We start from the raw sequence: 12,649 nt of genomic DNA, 5'->3' as shown, positions 1-12,649 counted from the left end.
CGATTAAACAAGTTATAAAAGTTGGGCGTATTCACCTTTTCAAAGATCAGCTTCACTTCACTGACTGAGTTTGTCTTTCTTTATTATCTCGGACCTATTGTACGAGTATAACCTTTTATTATTACCAGATCTTTAATCTGGCTTGAGACCTTTAGTCTCTTTTGTATAATCTTTACCTCGATTATATTTTCTTTATGAACCTTTAGTTCAAAAAACTTCTCTTTCTTTTACAAGTTTAAAACCTTTAGTTTAACTTGTTTACTTTTCTAACACTACGTTTCTTCTTCTTGAAGAAACGTATATTTTAATCATTTACTTATTATTTAAGAAACTTAAATAACAATATTATCAAATAACAAAGATATAATTTTTCATCATATTTCTTATTTATATTTTCTTTGTTATATTTTCTTTATTTGTTTGCTCGAGGTATCGAGTAAACCCTCGACTAGGGTTTTAAGCCATTTAATATTTTATTCGTGCATTATCCCTACCTCAGTTGGCTTATAATATTCTAGACTCTTAGGCAGCAGCTTGACGCTTGCACATTTTCCAAGAATCTTGATCAACACCTTCTTGCACGTAAATTGAGGCACGCCGGTCTTCATAACTTATATGACACGTACTTCGAGACGGGGTGTCGAGTCGTCTCGAGGTGGCATGCATTTCAATGCATCATCGTCAAGTTGTTGCACGTACTTCGAGGCACTTCTTGTTTTGGCACGAATTTCGAGGTATGGTTAGGGCACGCTTATCTAGGTAGTGAGAGAGGTTCTAGTAAGAGAAAATGGTTTATGAAAGTTGTGAGATGGAATGAGGGACTGGTGACCTCTGTTTATAAGCTGATTCGGTAGGCCATCACGATACGTGATGGTCTGAGGAGCAAGTCGTCGCGTATCACGACGTAGCTTGATGACACACCTAGTTGCTTCGCAATGTGGTGCCACGTGGCTGACGCGGTGCCACATGGCTGACGCAGTGCCACGTGGGGACATATGGCGAATGTAGTGCCACGTGGGGACACGTGGCGGGACACGTGCCATTTTGCAGACCTTATCGCGATGACGTTATGGTTTAGGCCGTCGCGTATCCCGATCGGCCAGAAAGTCGGATTTTTCATTTTGGTCCTTTAATTTTGAAAACTTGGAATTTTTGATTCGATATTTTCATAATGTTACAACAGTGCTCAGCTGAAGTCATCGTCTTCATTCTTCAAAATTTCAGCTTAAATTGCAGAGATCTAGTGTCGGAAACCAATTTCAGGAGCTCAAATATTCTTCGATGAACTAAACCAGCTTTGATTCCACTTATTAGGACCGTTAGACTCGTGAGTCAAACAACTACAGACAAGAACAAAACACACGAGACCGATAATAACGAAGAACACTAACTATAGCCACTGTAATCAACTATAATCAATAAATTGCTCAAACATGAAAGAACACCGATCAATATAACTCAATAGGTTTCCGTTATATTAAGTATCATTCAATGAGGTACAAATGGAATATTAGGGTTTTGAAGGAATGTCGGCAACAAAGAATAACTCAGGTAGTAGGCACAAAATCTTAGGTCATAGGTTAGTCAAGGTGTAAAAGGTGTCTTATCAATGCTAGCATTCATTCTATTTATAGGGACACATCATTCCTTCTAGAAACCATAATTATTTACAAAATATAATAATATACAAGTGTAAAAGGTCTTCGATCGAGCTATATCATTGACGAACACGGATCCTTTGTACTTGTAATCTTTAAGTGTTCTCGGGAATTACTTCGAGCAAGTAAATACTTAGAATATTTGCAACAAACAAATATTCCTCTAAAGAAAGCTTCATATTCACAAGCACACCCAAACTTTGCTAGGATATGCTACCACGAGCAAGGGAATCTTTGCTAGGATACTTCAATCTTTACTTAGTATTTATTTGAACAGCCAAGTATTCCCCGGTACAGTTTATGTTGCTTGAGAATGAACCTTGCTGGGAGTAACACTTAGACGAATTCCATAAACTCCCTACCAGCATGCTTAATCACTTTCTTCATTTTGCATCTTGCTTGACCCACTAAGTTGCTTGGGAATTTAGTTTAAGTAGTGCACTTTAACAAGTTTGCTCGATAGCCAATCTTGTTTGCTCAAGGGCATTCCTTGCTCGAGGAAGTTTTAGTCTGCTCGGACTAAACACTTAGAAGATTTCAAAAGACTTTCTTGAGGAGTGCACTGGCTTGCATGGAATCTATACTTAGCCATTTCTGGGGAGGTTGAGAATATTTCAATCATCTTTAAAACAACGACATTTTGTTAAACGCTACGTGTTATCCTGATAGCTCTTCTTTGGATTTTTAAGGTCTTTTGTCGTTTTTCTCTCTCGAACCCTTACCTATATTAATATGGGTGTGAAAACCTGCTAAACGTGTACTACACTTATATAAGAAACACAAAGTCTGTAGGAGATGTACGTCCTACATCAAAGACGCGTATGAAATTGGAGCTGTGTAGCCATTTTGCACGAGTAAAGCGTTACAAACGTTCTTGACATGATTCCTTTCAAATCATCTTTATGAACTTCATCCCTACGAAGGCAAAAGATAAGCCAACTTGTCTAGAGAAAACTTAAAAAGTCGCAAAATAGAACCATGATTGATTCACACTTTTATATAAAGCCACTTTAGTCAGATTCTCTACATTTTCCATCTATAAAAGGAACACCAAATTGATTTACTTATCAAATGAGGTAAGAAAATCCTCATTTTTTTCAATTAAGTTCACATTCATCAATCATTAATTAAATAAAGCACATGTTGTATAACTAAGAAGCTAATTACCTGACCACAAACCATCGCCTTTATTTGTTGACTCTTAATTTATAATGCTACAAGATATTACCAATTTGAAGCAAAAAGGTTTTCTTATAAACCCTAGCAAGCCTGCCTTTATGAGTTTAGGGTTCATGTAGCTTTACAACTTAGATCATCATCGCCTTAACAATTATTTGAGAATTCGTTTGTTTAAATCATGTATATACGTTTTCCTTTATAAGTTGTATTGCCTTAAACATTCCACGCTCTAATACCAATGATACGTACATATTTAGGGAGAGCATTTAGGTAGCGTTTGGTATGCTGTGATGGAGGATGGATGGAATGACCCGTTGTGTGGGAATGGAAAATAGTATGTTTGGTTGACCAAATGAATGGAATGACCCATTACCTATAAAATACCTCAATTCCATTCCATTCATACCCCATGTTTTTTTTCATTCTATTCCCCCATTCAACCTACATCACCTCTACCACCCTCCCACCACCACCACCCAACATCAACACCCACCACCACCACCAACCACCGCGGCCACTACCACCGGCCACTACCATCGCCGTCCACCATTGCCATCGGTGCAAGCCACCCAGCACCGCCAGCCGCTCGCCGCATATATCAACCATCACCCCAACATCACACATGCCGCCCACCGTCACCGCTGCTCACCGTCGCCGCCACTGCCACCAATCAACACCATCGTCGTCCACTGTCGCCACCACCCACCTTCACCAACCATCGCCATCAGTGCCTTCTACCCACCACCGCCAGCTGCCCGCCGCATCCATCAATCATCGCCCAACCATCACACCCGCCGCCTACCGTCACCGTTGCCCACCACCACGTCCACTGTTACTGCCACCACCACCTCTATCGCTGCTTATCACCACCACCACCACCACTCACTACCATATTAATTTTATTATTTTTTATTTTTTCTTACCTACCAACAATACAAAGTAATGATTCATTTCATTCCCATGTGGTAACCAAACATTTCATTGGAATGATAATAACTCATTCCATTCCTTTGTCCATTCCATTCTGTCGTCCATTCCATTACCTCATACCAAACAGACCTTTAAAGAGAGAAACAATGGAAGAATAACTCAACCGATTGATACCTTTCATTTATCGTTTAACGGTTTAAGTATACGGTTGACCAAGTAACTCGCTAACTAACTCAAACTAACAAACATATTATAAGTTTACATAATTACAGAGAGCGGGGCACCCATATAGGTAAAGCGTATGGTCTCCATACCACATGGAAACACCGCCGACACCCCATGTGGGTAGGGTGCATGAGTTCATTTCATAACAAATGTTTGCAACAAACTTGATTCAATGACAAATGTTGGAGAATTAAAATTAATTAATAATTAAGTTATTACAATATGGGTAGGTGTCGCCAATAAGGGGGTGTTTGTTTTTTCCTAAAAGAGCTTCCGGACCTCTTTTGTCTGCGCCGCGCAGACCACACGCAGACATTGATGCTCGTAGACCATTTTTTTTCCGAAAGACAATTCATTTCTCTTCTTCGCGCAGACATGAATCACCTGCTTCTCACCACCTCTAAAGTTTTTCACCTGTTAAAATAAATCACGTTTATCTCCACAACCCCTGCCCACCATATCTCCCAACCCCCTTCCCGTCACCCCCCCTCTAGCCCCACCTCTGTGTGTGTGCGTGTTCTGTTGGGTGCAAGGAAGAACGCGTGTGAGTCCATTTGCAATTCTTCCAAAGGTTGAATGCATGGTGGAATTGAGACTGAAATCAAGAGTCCACATTGATTCTATGTTAGAAAATCATCAAAGGTAATATTCCTTTAACCTTAGATGGGTGAATTGATTTGGGGTTACTTTTATTTCTGACCTGATTTTCAAAAATTTGTATATAATCAACCATCGCTCCGACAATGGTGTACTATATATGGTTTGAAAACCCTATGTGCCTAGTTTTTATAGAATTTTAGAAGAAAGAAAAATATAGTCGTTAAGCGGGTCAAATCATCCTTTTACAGCAGCTGCACAGAGAGGAGCTGAACGAAACGGGTCAAAAAGGATATATTTTTTTTTGTGTTCAATCTTACCTTTACGTTTCAAATGATATTGAATTTAGGGGTTTGGATTTAGTCTAAATTGATTCGGTTCGGTTTCAGGTTGATTCGCGACCACATTTAACTTAACGGGTCGTGTTTGTGTCGATCTAATGGGTTTGCGGTTGACCTGTTTAACCTTATTTATATTAACTTTTAAAAAATGTGATTTTGTTCGTTTCTTAAACTAAATGTGTTTTGTGTCGAAGTTTAAAAGATAAAAGAAAATAAGCATCAGGTTTTATAGTTTGAACGTAATTATTTTTTGGTCTAAATTAAAAGTTCTAGAGTATGAATATGAAAAATTAGAACAATTTATTTTGGTTTAAACAGTGCGTTTCGTGTCATTCCGTGAAACTCATGTTGCGTTTGGGTTTACGACACGATTTTGTGTTCGTTTCGTGTTAAGGTCTAACCTGCCAGTCCGTGAACACGACCCGTTTAACACCCTACTTGAATGAACCAATAACTTGTTGGTTATGGTTGATCGTGTAGCTTTCTTCTTTTCCTCTTGTTGCAGAAATACGGGATTATAGATGTAGTAGTGTCAAATGTTTCTGCTAATCCCTTAGTTGATCTGATTCTCAAAATGCCAGAATCTGCACTTGACAGGCTTTGGGAAATCAATGTTAAAACCTCTATACTGCTTCTTCAGTTAAGCCTTGTTATTATTATTAAATATTAATCTTTAAAATCAAGAAATATGAGTCAGTAATCTTGCAATCTGGATTTTTAAACAGGATGCATCCCCGCACTTGTCAAAAGGTTCATCAATCGTTTTCATTTCCTCTATCAGTGCTTTCCAACCGCCAGCTGGCTTGGCGATGTATGCTGTCACAAAGACTGCTCTTCTCGGTCTTACCAAGGTACTAATGCACGTTATTTACCATCATCCATATTAAATCGAGTCAAAAACTAAAATATATAATATATAATTTTAGTTTCTTTTATTTTTGTGCTCGTTTAGGCTCTTGCAACCGAGCTGGCCCCACATACTCGTGTGAACTGTGTCGCACCTGGATTTGTACCTACACACTTTTCTTCATACATTACCAACAACAAGACCATTGTAAGTGTCTTGGTTCCTTGAATAATATTCTTGCAAAATTTTCATGTTTGAACTTTAACAAAATGTCTAAACTACCCTTGTAGAGGAAGTCTCTGGAACCAAGATGAATACTTATTTGATGTCGTAATACCTTAGATGAGTCCTTATCAAGATGAAAGATCAAGCGCTCCGGACGGACACCGACACACAAGTTTGTAAGTCTAAATCATATTTTGTGGAATGTATTTAGGTTAATGTTATCGATACATTGTAAAAAGAGTCTTTAAGGTTGGAAATTGTTATACTTAATTGGATAAATATTGTAATAGTAAGATGTTGTAGACATCGAAACAATTTTTTTGGGACCTTATTTTCCGCAGTAAAGTATTCAATAAAGTTTTTTTACAAATTAGGGTGTTACATAAATACAGAATGGTCGTTATTGGAAGTGGAGAGTAGATAAAAATGATCAAAAGGGAAATTAATTTCACTTTTAAAAAGTTAACAGTTATATTAAAATTAAAAGATCAAAATATTTAACTATAAATATAAAAAATATATATATTATTGTGGCTTTATGAATATTATTATTATTTCAGTATTGTTTGATTATTATTTAAATTTCTATGTTGAAGGACTTTTTTATTTAAATTTCAGCTTATTTAAAAATTTCCGTTATATTTTAGCAGTCTGTAGACGTTAAAAAACAAATAGTCTTCTTCTTGCAGACTGCAGAGGTTTGGTCCACCTCTTTTGCTAAAAATGCCTGCAGATGTGGTCCGCAGACTGTAGACATTTTATCTCTTAAAAAACAAACAGCACCTAAGTTTTGTATTTTGTGGGTACTTAAGGGTTAAATTGAGGTGACAACGTAAGATTAGATGGTTCAAGGGTAATACCCATGAATGCTCCTTCCACTCTTTGTCCCTCTACTTTTTTAAAAGTGGATTTAAAATCCTTTTGACTTATTGACTGACTTATTTGACCAGTGACACTTTAACAACCTTGTAACATACCATTGTATAAGTGATCGTAAAAGTATACTAGAATATATAGCAGGGCTAGTCTACAATAATCAAACATAACATGCTGGTTTTAATGGTAACTTTTGTTTCGTTAACAACTTTATTCGTTTAGATATGCCTTAAAATAGAAAAATAATTGGCTTGATAAAGAAAACCGTATTAAAGAGAGATAACCATCAAATTCTAAGCATGATGAGACCATCTTTGGTATAAAAAAGGTATAATAAACTAACATAAAATAATATCAAATTCCTGCATATAAATTTAGGAACATGGTCAAAATTAGTGTTGTATAATGACACTGGGTTTGCGGCATAGTACATAGAAATGACTTCCGAAACAAATGTTTTAAAAGCACCCGATTTAACGCAACTTTTGATATATAAGAAATCACCATAACACATGGTCTAACTACGCGCAGGTTATACTAAGGTGCATTCTCTTGATAAATTTATATGATATCCGTATAGAAAAAACACAACTAGGAAACGCAACGCCAGCATCTTAGGAAGTTTGTCATGAAATTAAAAGATAACAAAATTAAATATTAATATGAGGGCGTCTCTATTGGTCAAATTCCACTGCCAAAAAGTAAGGATGCACATTTGGTGGAAGGGGTTAACAACGTCCCTTTTCTCTTTTCATTGTTACATCAATGCTAAGTAGACTTGAGATTTTCTTCCTTTACATATGTAGCGGCCGAAACCTCTTATAATAATTAAATATTATATAAGTTAACAAAAAATAAATAAATAAAAGGAAAATATATGATTGGTCCATTGACCAACCATTTTGCCCCAAACGACCAACCGTTCTGCCCCAACGCGGTCACCAGAAAAACATGGAAGCCCAAAACGTCTTGGAAATGTCCTATGTATAGCGGTATTTGGGCGTTTTTGTTAAGAAAAATACAAGGACGAATCCTTACTACGCATGCACTTAGTTAATGTACGTGCATGTATGATGTCGTTTTGACGGAAGGAAAAAGGTACGTGAAACTTGTAATTAGTAAATTTCATTGATTATTCATACGTGGTGGTTGTTAAGGAAAGCAACTTATTATAAACATTAGCGTATGTTATTTTCTGAATTTTAGTAAGTACCATTTGAAAAAAAAATCCAGATAAATAGAACAATTAGTTGAGAAAAAAAAATATGCCTGATATGCAAGAGCGCGTTACGATTGAAGTAATCGTTTTCTTTCATATTAATTGTTTACAAATTTACAAATAAAAGTGCCACCTCATTGGGGGGCATGCTAGCATACATAACATCTACAAATATATGGACAAAAATAAAAGATAGAGAAGAATTATATATATGTTATAAGAGTGTCGGTAAGACACTTGCAAGTGGTGGATGATATTTTCAAACCAATTATATGCATATGTCTCCCTAATAGTATTTTCGAATAGTATTTTTAGTATAATAAATATTGTGTGATTGTAAGTAACGTTTACATCCAGTAGAATTGAAAATCTCATATTTCTTTACTCTCTTTTCTTAGTTATAATAAAGTTCAATTATCACCTCAATAATCTTGTTATTAGAGCTAATATTATAACACGTTATCAGAACGAGCCGCTTATATCCTAATCAAGAAAGGTAATAGACACAAAGGTATCTACATAAGCATCATAAACACTTCTTTAATTATGTACATTGAAAATATATCTATGCATATACATATACTAAGTAATAACAATAATGTGTATAAACATTGTTATTAAAATTTGATAACCATTCTAATTTTTATATGCTCACTAATATATCATTTAAAAGTTAGATTTATTTACACTAACAATTTTATTCTTATTATTATGCATAATAATTATATATTTTATAAAATAAACTGTATTTATTATCTTACTTTAAAATAATTAATATTATATATATATATATACACACACATACAAACGGTAATGTTACCGTTATAAAACGGTAATATAGCCGTTGTAAAACGGTTATAAATTTTCACTATAAATAAACAATTATTAACCCCATTTCATTTACAACAAACATTCTTCTTATTAAATTTATCCAAGATAAAGTTTTCAAAATGATTCACCCGGTTTTGCTGTTGGTCACTATAATGCTTATACCACTTCTCATTCTAATTTTTAATCTCCCATCTGAAGATTTCGGCATTTTCTTTTTCTTTTATATGTTTATAGCTCTACCAATGTATTGTATCTCATTGTTGATTGATATATATGGATTCTAATATTTATCTTATTATTTGCTCTATTATGTTTAGCAACAAAATGTCAAATATAGCAAAACTCGAATTCCCTGCACTCAACATTTCTGGAGAAAATTATATGTCTTGGACAGCAAATGTCAAAAGACATTTAAAATCTGTGGATGTGTTAGAAACAATCCAAGAATACAATGATTGCTCTGACCAGGATAAAGCAAGAGCTGATGTTTTCATCCATAAACATATTGATGAATTATTACAGCATGAGTATTTTAATTATGATAACCCATATATGATATGGGAAGATTTGAAAAGCAGATTCGCTCATCTAAGGGAAGTTTTACTTCCTACTTCTGGAGATGATTGGAACAGTCTTAGGTTCCAAGATTTTAAAAGGGTAAATGATTACACCTCTGCTTTATACCGAATTTGCTCAAAGCTAGAATTTTGTGGGTATCCCGTAACAGAGGAAGAAAAGTTAGAGAAAACTTTCTCCACGTTTTATGCATCAAACATAAACTTGCAAACACATTATCGTTTGCAGAATTTTAGGAGATACTCTGATCTAAATGCATTGCTCCTTGTAGCAGAGAAAAATAATGAATTATTGATGAAAAATCATCAATCTCGTCCCACGGGTTCATTAGCAATACCAGAAGCACATGTTGCACACAAAAGTTCTCATAAAAATTCTGGTCATAAATGGGAACAAAGTCGAGGACGAGGCCGTGGACGTGGCCGTGGTCATTTTGACAAAAGACATTTTAATGATCGTAAGCTTTCATTCAAATGGAACAATAATTCTTACGGTCGTGGTCGTGGCCGTGGCCGTGGTCGTAACCAGAGAGCCAATAATTATCATGTCCCACACAATACCAATTCCAACCACCAAAATAAATGGAATGAAGCTGGTAGGTCCGAAAACAATGGCACTTCATGTTTTAGATGTGGAAGTACAAACCACTGGGCAAAGGCTTGTCACACAGCTCCACATCTGTGTGAACTGTACCAAGCCTCTCCAAAAGGAAAAGAGAAAGAAGTGAACCATGTTGATAACTTTAATAATATCAATGCTGAGCTGAGCGTTGAAGACTTTGAGGTGGAACTTTGAAACAAAGTTGCTTGACTACTATAATTAGATGCAATTATTAAGTGTGTTCTCATTATCTTTAATTATGTAGTTCCTCTTTCATGTACTACTTGTGTTTCAATTAAATAAAGTTCTTATTAAGATATCATATGTCTTCGTTATACACTTATTATTTTTTCTTAATATTTTTCAAGATTTAAAATGAAAATCACCGGAGCACAAGATCAAACAAATGAAGAAGATATATGTATAGCGGATAGTGGAGCCACGCATACTATACTTAGATCTAAAAAATATTTTTATAAACTGAAACCAACAAAAGGGATCATCAATACAATATCAGGTCCTACAAACTTGATAGAAGGAGTGGGAAAAGCTAATTTAGCATTACCAAATGGTACAAAGCTCAAAATAGAAAATGCTTTATTTTCCCCAAAATCAACAAGAAATTTGTTGAGTTTCAGAAACATATATCATAATGGATATGATACTCAGTCAAGGACTGTTAGTAATGAAAAATATTTGCATATCATAAGCAAAGATCAAATATTGGAAAAATTGCCAATGCTCCATTCTGGTTTGCATTATACATATATAAATGTGCCTCAAGCACATATGGCAGTCAAAGAAAATTGTTGCGATTCTGGTATCATAAACTTATGGCATGACAGATTAGGCTATCCAGGATCCACAATGATGAAAAGGATCATTGAAAATACACATGGGCATCCACTGAAAGGTCAAAAGATCCACAAAATAGATAAAATGCCTCAATGTACATCTTGTTCTCTTGGAAAATTAATTACAAGGCCTTCGCCATTAAAAGTCGATAAAGAAACACCAATGTTTCTTGAAAGAATTCAAGGTGACATATGTGGACCAATTCATCCACCATGTGGACCATTTAGATACTTCATGGTCTTAATAGACGCATCCAGCAGATGGTCTAATATCTCTTTATTATCGACTCGTAATGTTGCTTTTGCAAAATTTCTTGCTCAAATTATCAAATTACGTGCACATTTTCCGGATTATACCATTAAAAGAGTAAGCCTTGATAATGCGGGAGAATTTACATCACATGCTTTTGATGATTATTGCATGTCTGTGGGGATTGTTGTAGAACACCCTGTTGCTCATGTACACACACAAAATGGCTTAGCCGAGTCATTGATCAAACGCCTACAGCTAATAGCTAGACCATTAATAATGAGGACAAAACTCCCTATTTCTATTTGGGGTCATGCAATTATGCATGCTGGATCATTAATCCGTGTGAGACCAAGTGCAAATCATAAATACTCTCCCACACAACTTGTTTATGGAAATGAGCCAAATATATCTCATCTTAGAATTTTTGGGTGTGCTGCGTATGTTCCTATTGCACCGCCACAACGCACAAAAATGGGTCCCCAAAGAAGGTTGGGAATATATGTTGGATATGAAACGTCTTCCATCATAAGATACCTTGAACCTTTAACAGGTGATGTATTTACAGCACGTTTTGCTGATTGCCATTTTAACGAGACAATGTTCCCGGCATTAGGGGGAGAAATGAAAAAGCAAGAAAGAGATATATCATGGTGTGTGCCATCATTGTTACACCTATACCCAAGATCAAAACAAAGTGAGACAGAGGTTCAAAAAATAATACATCTACAAGAAATTGCAAATCAGTTACCTGATGCATTTACTGATATAAACAGGGTCACTAAATCTCATATACCAGCTGCTAATGCTCCAGCTCGAGTTGAGATTCCAAGCAAGCAAAACCATAATAATGCACCTCATGAATCTCAAAAACGTTTAAAACGTGGAAGGCCAATCGGTTCAAAGGATAAAAATCCTCGAAAAAGAAAGGGTTCTGAGAAGGATACTGACCATAAGGAAGGAATGATTGACAAAACCTTCCCTCAAGAAAGAATAAATGATATAACATTTCCTCATGAAGAAATAAATGATTCCAATAAAGAATTGTCAATAAACTATGGTAAATCACATATAATGTGGGATCGAGATGAAATGGAAAATATTGATGATATATTTTCTTATTCTGTGGCAAGCGATATCATGGAAGAAAATGATGACCCTGAACCAAAATCTGTAGATGATTGTAAAAATCGACAAGATTGGAACAAATGGAAAGATGCTATGTAAGCTGAATTAAACTCACTAAACAATCGAAAGGTTTTTGGACCTATTGTCATTACACCAAAGTCAATGAAACCTGTAGGATACAAATGGGTTTTTGTGAGAAAACGAAATGAGAAAAATGAAGTTACAAGATATAAAGCAAGACTTGTAGCTCAAGGTTTTTCTCAGAGGCCAGGAATTGACTATGAAGAAACGTATTCTCCTGTTATGGATGCTA

The 12,649-nt window shown here is 35.5% G+C and overlaps 1 pseudogene across 1 annotated transcript; it reads left to right on the top strand.

The window, feature by feature from the left end:
* Positions 1 to 5,435: 5,435 nt before the first annotated feature.
* On the top strand, positions 5,436 to 6,103 carry LOC143607975 (tropinone reductase-like 3; annotated as a pseudogene). The gene is made up of 4 exons (XR_013149104.1): positions 5,436 to 5,579; positions 5,656 to 5,781; positions 5,883 to 5,984; positions 6,068 to 6,103. The product of XR_013149104.1 is annotated as a tropinone reductase-like 3 (transcript).
* The last annotated feature ends 6,546 nt before the right edge of the window (positions 6,104 to 12,649 follow it).

Source organism: Bidens hawaiensis, unplaced genomic scaffold, assembly GCF_021521415.1.
Source record: "Bidens hawaiensis isolate Kalapana, Puna unplaced genomic scaffold, B.hawaiensis_p1.1 tig00092562_1, whole genome shotgun sequence".
Lineage (NCBI taxonomy): Eukaryota > Viridiplantae > Streptophyta > Magnoliopsida > Asterales > Asteraceae > Bidens > Bidens hawaiensis.
This window is presented reverse-complemented; position numbering and strand designations above follow the sequence as displayed.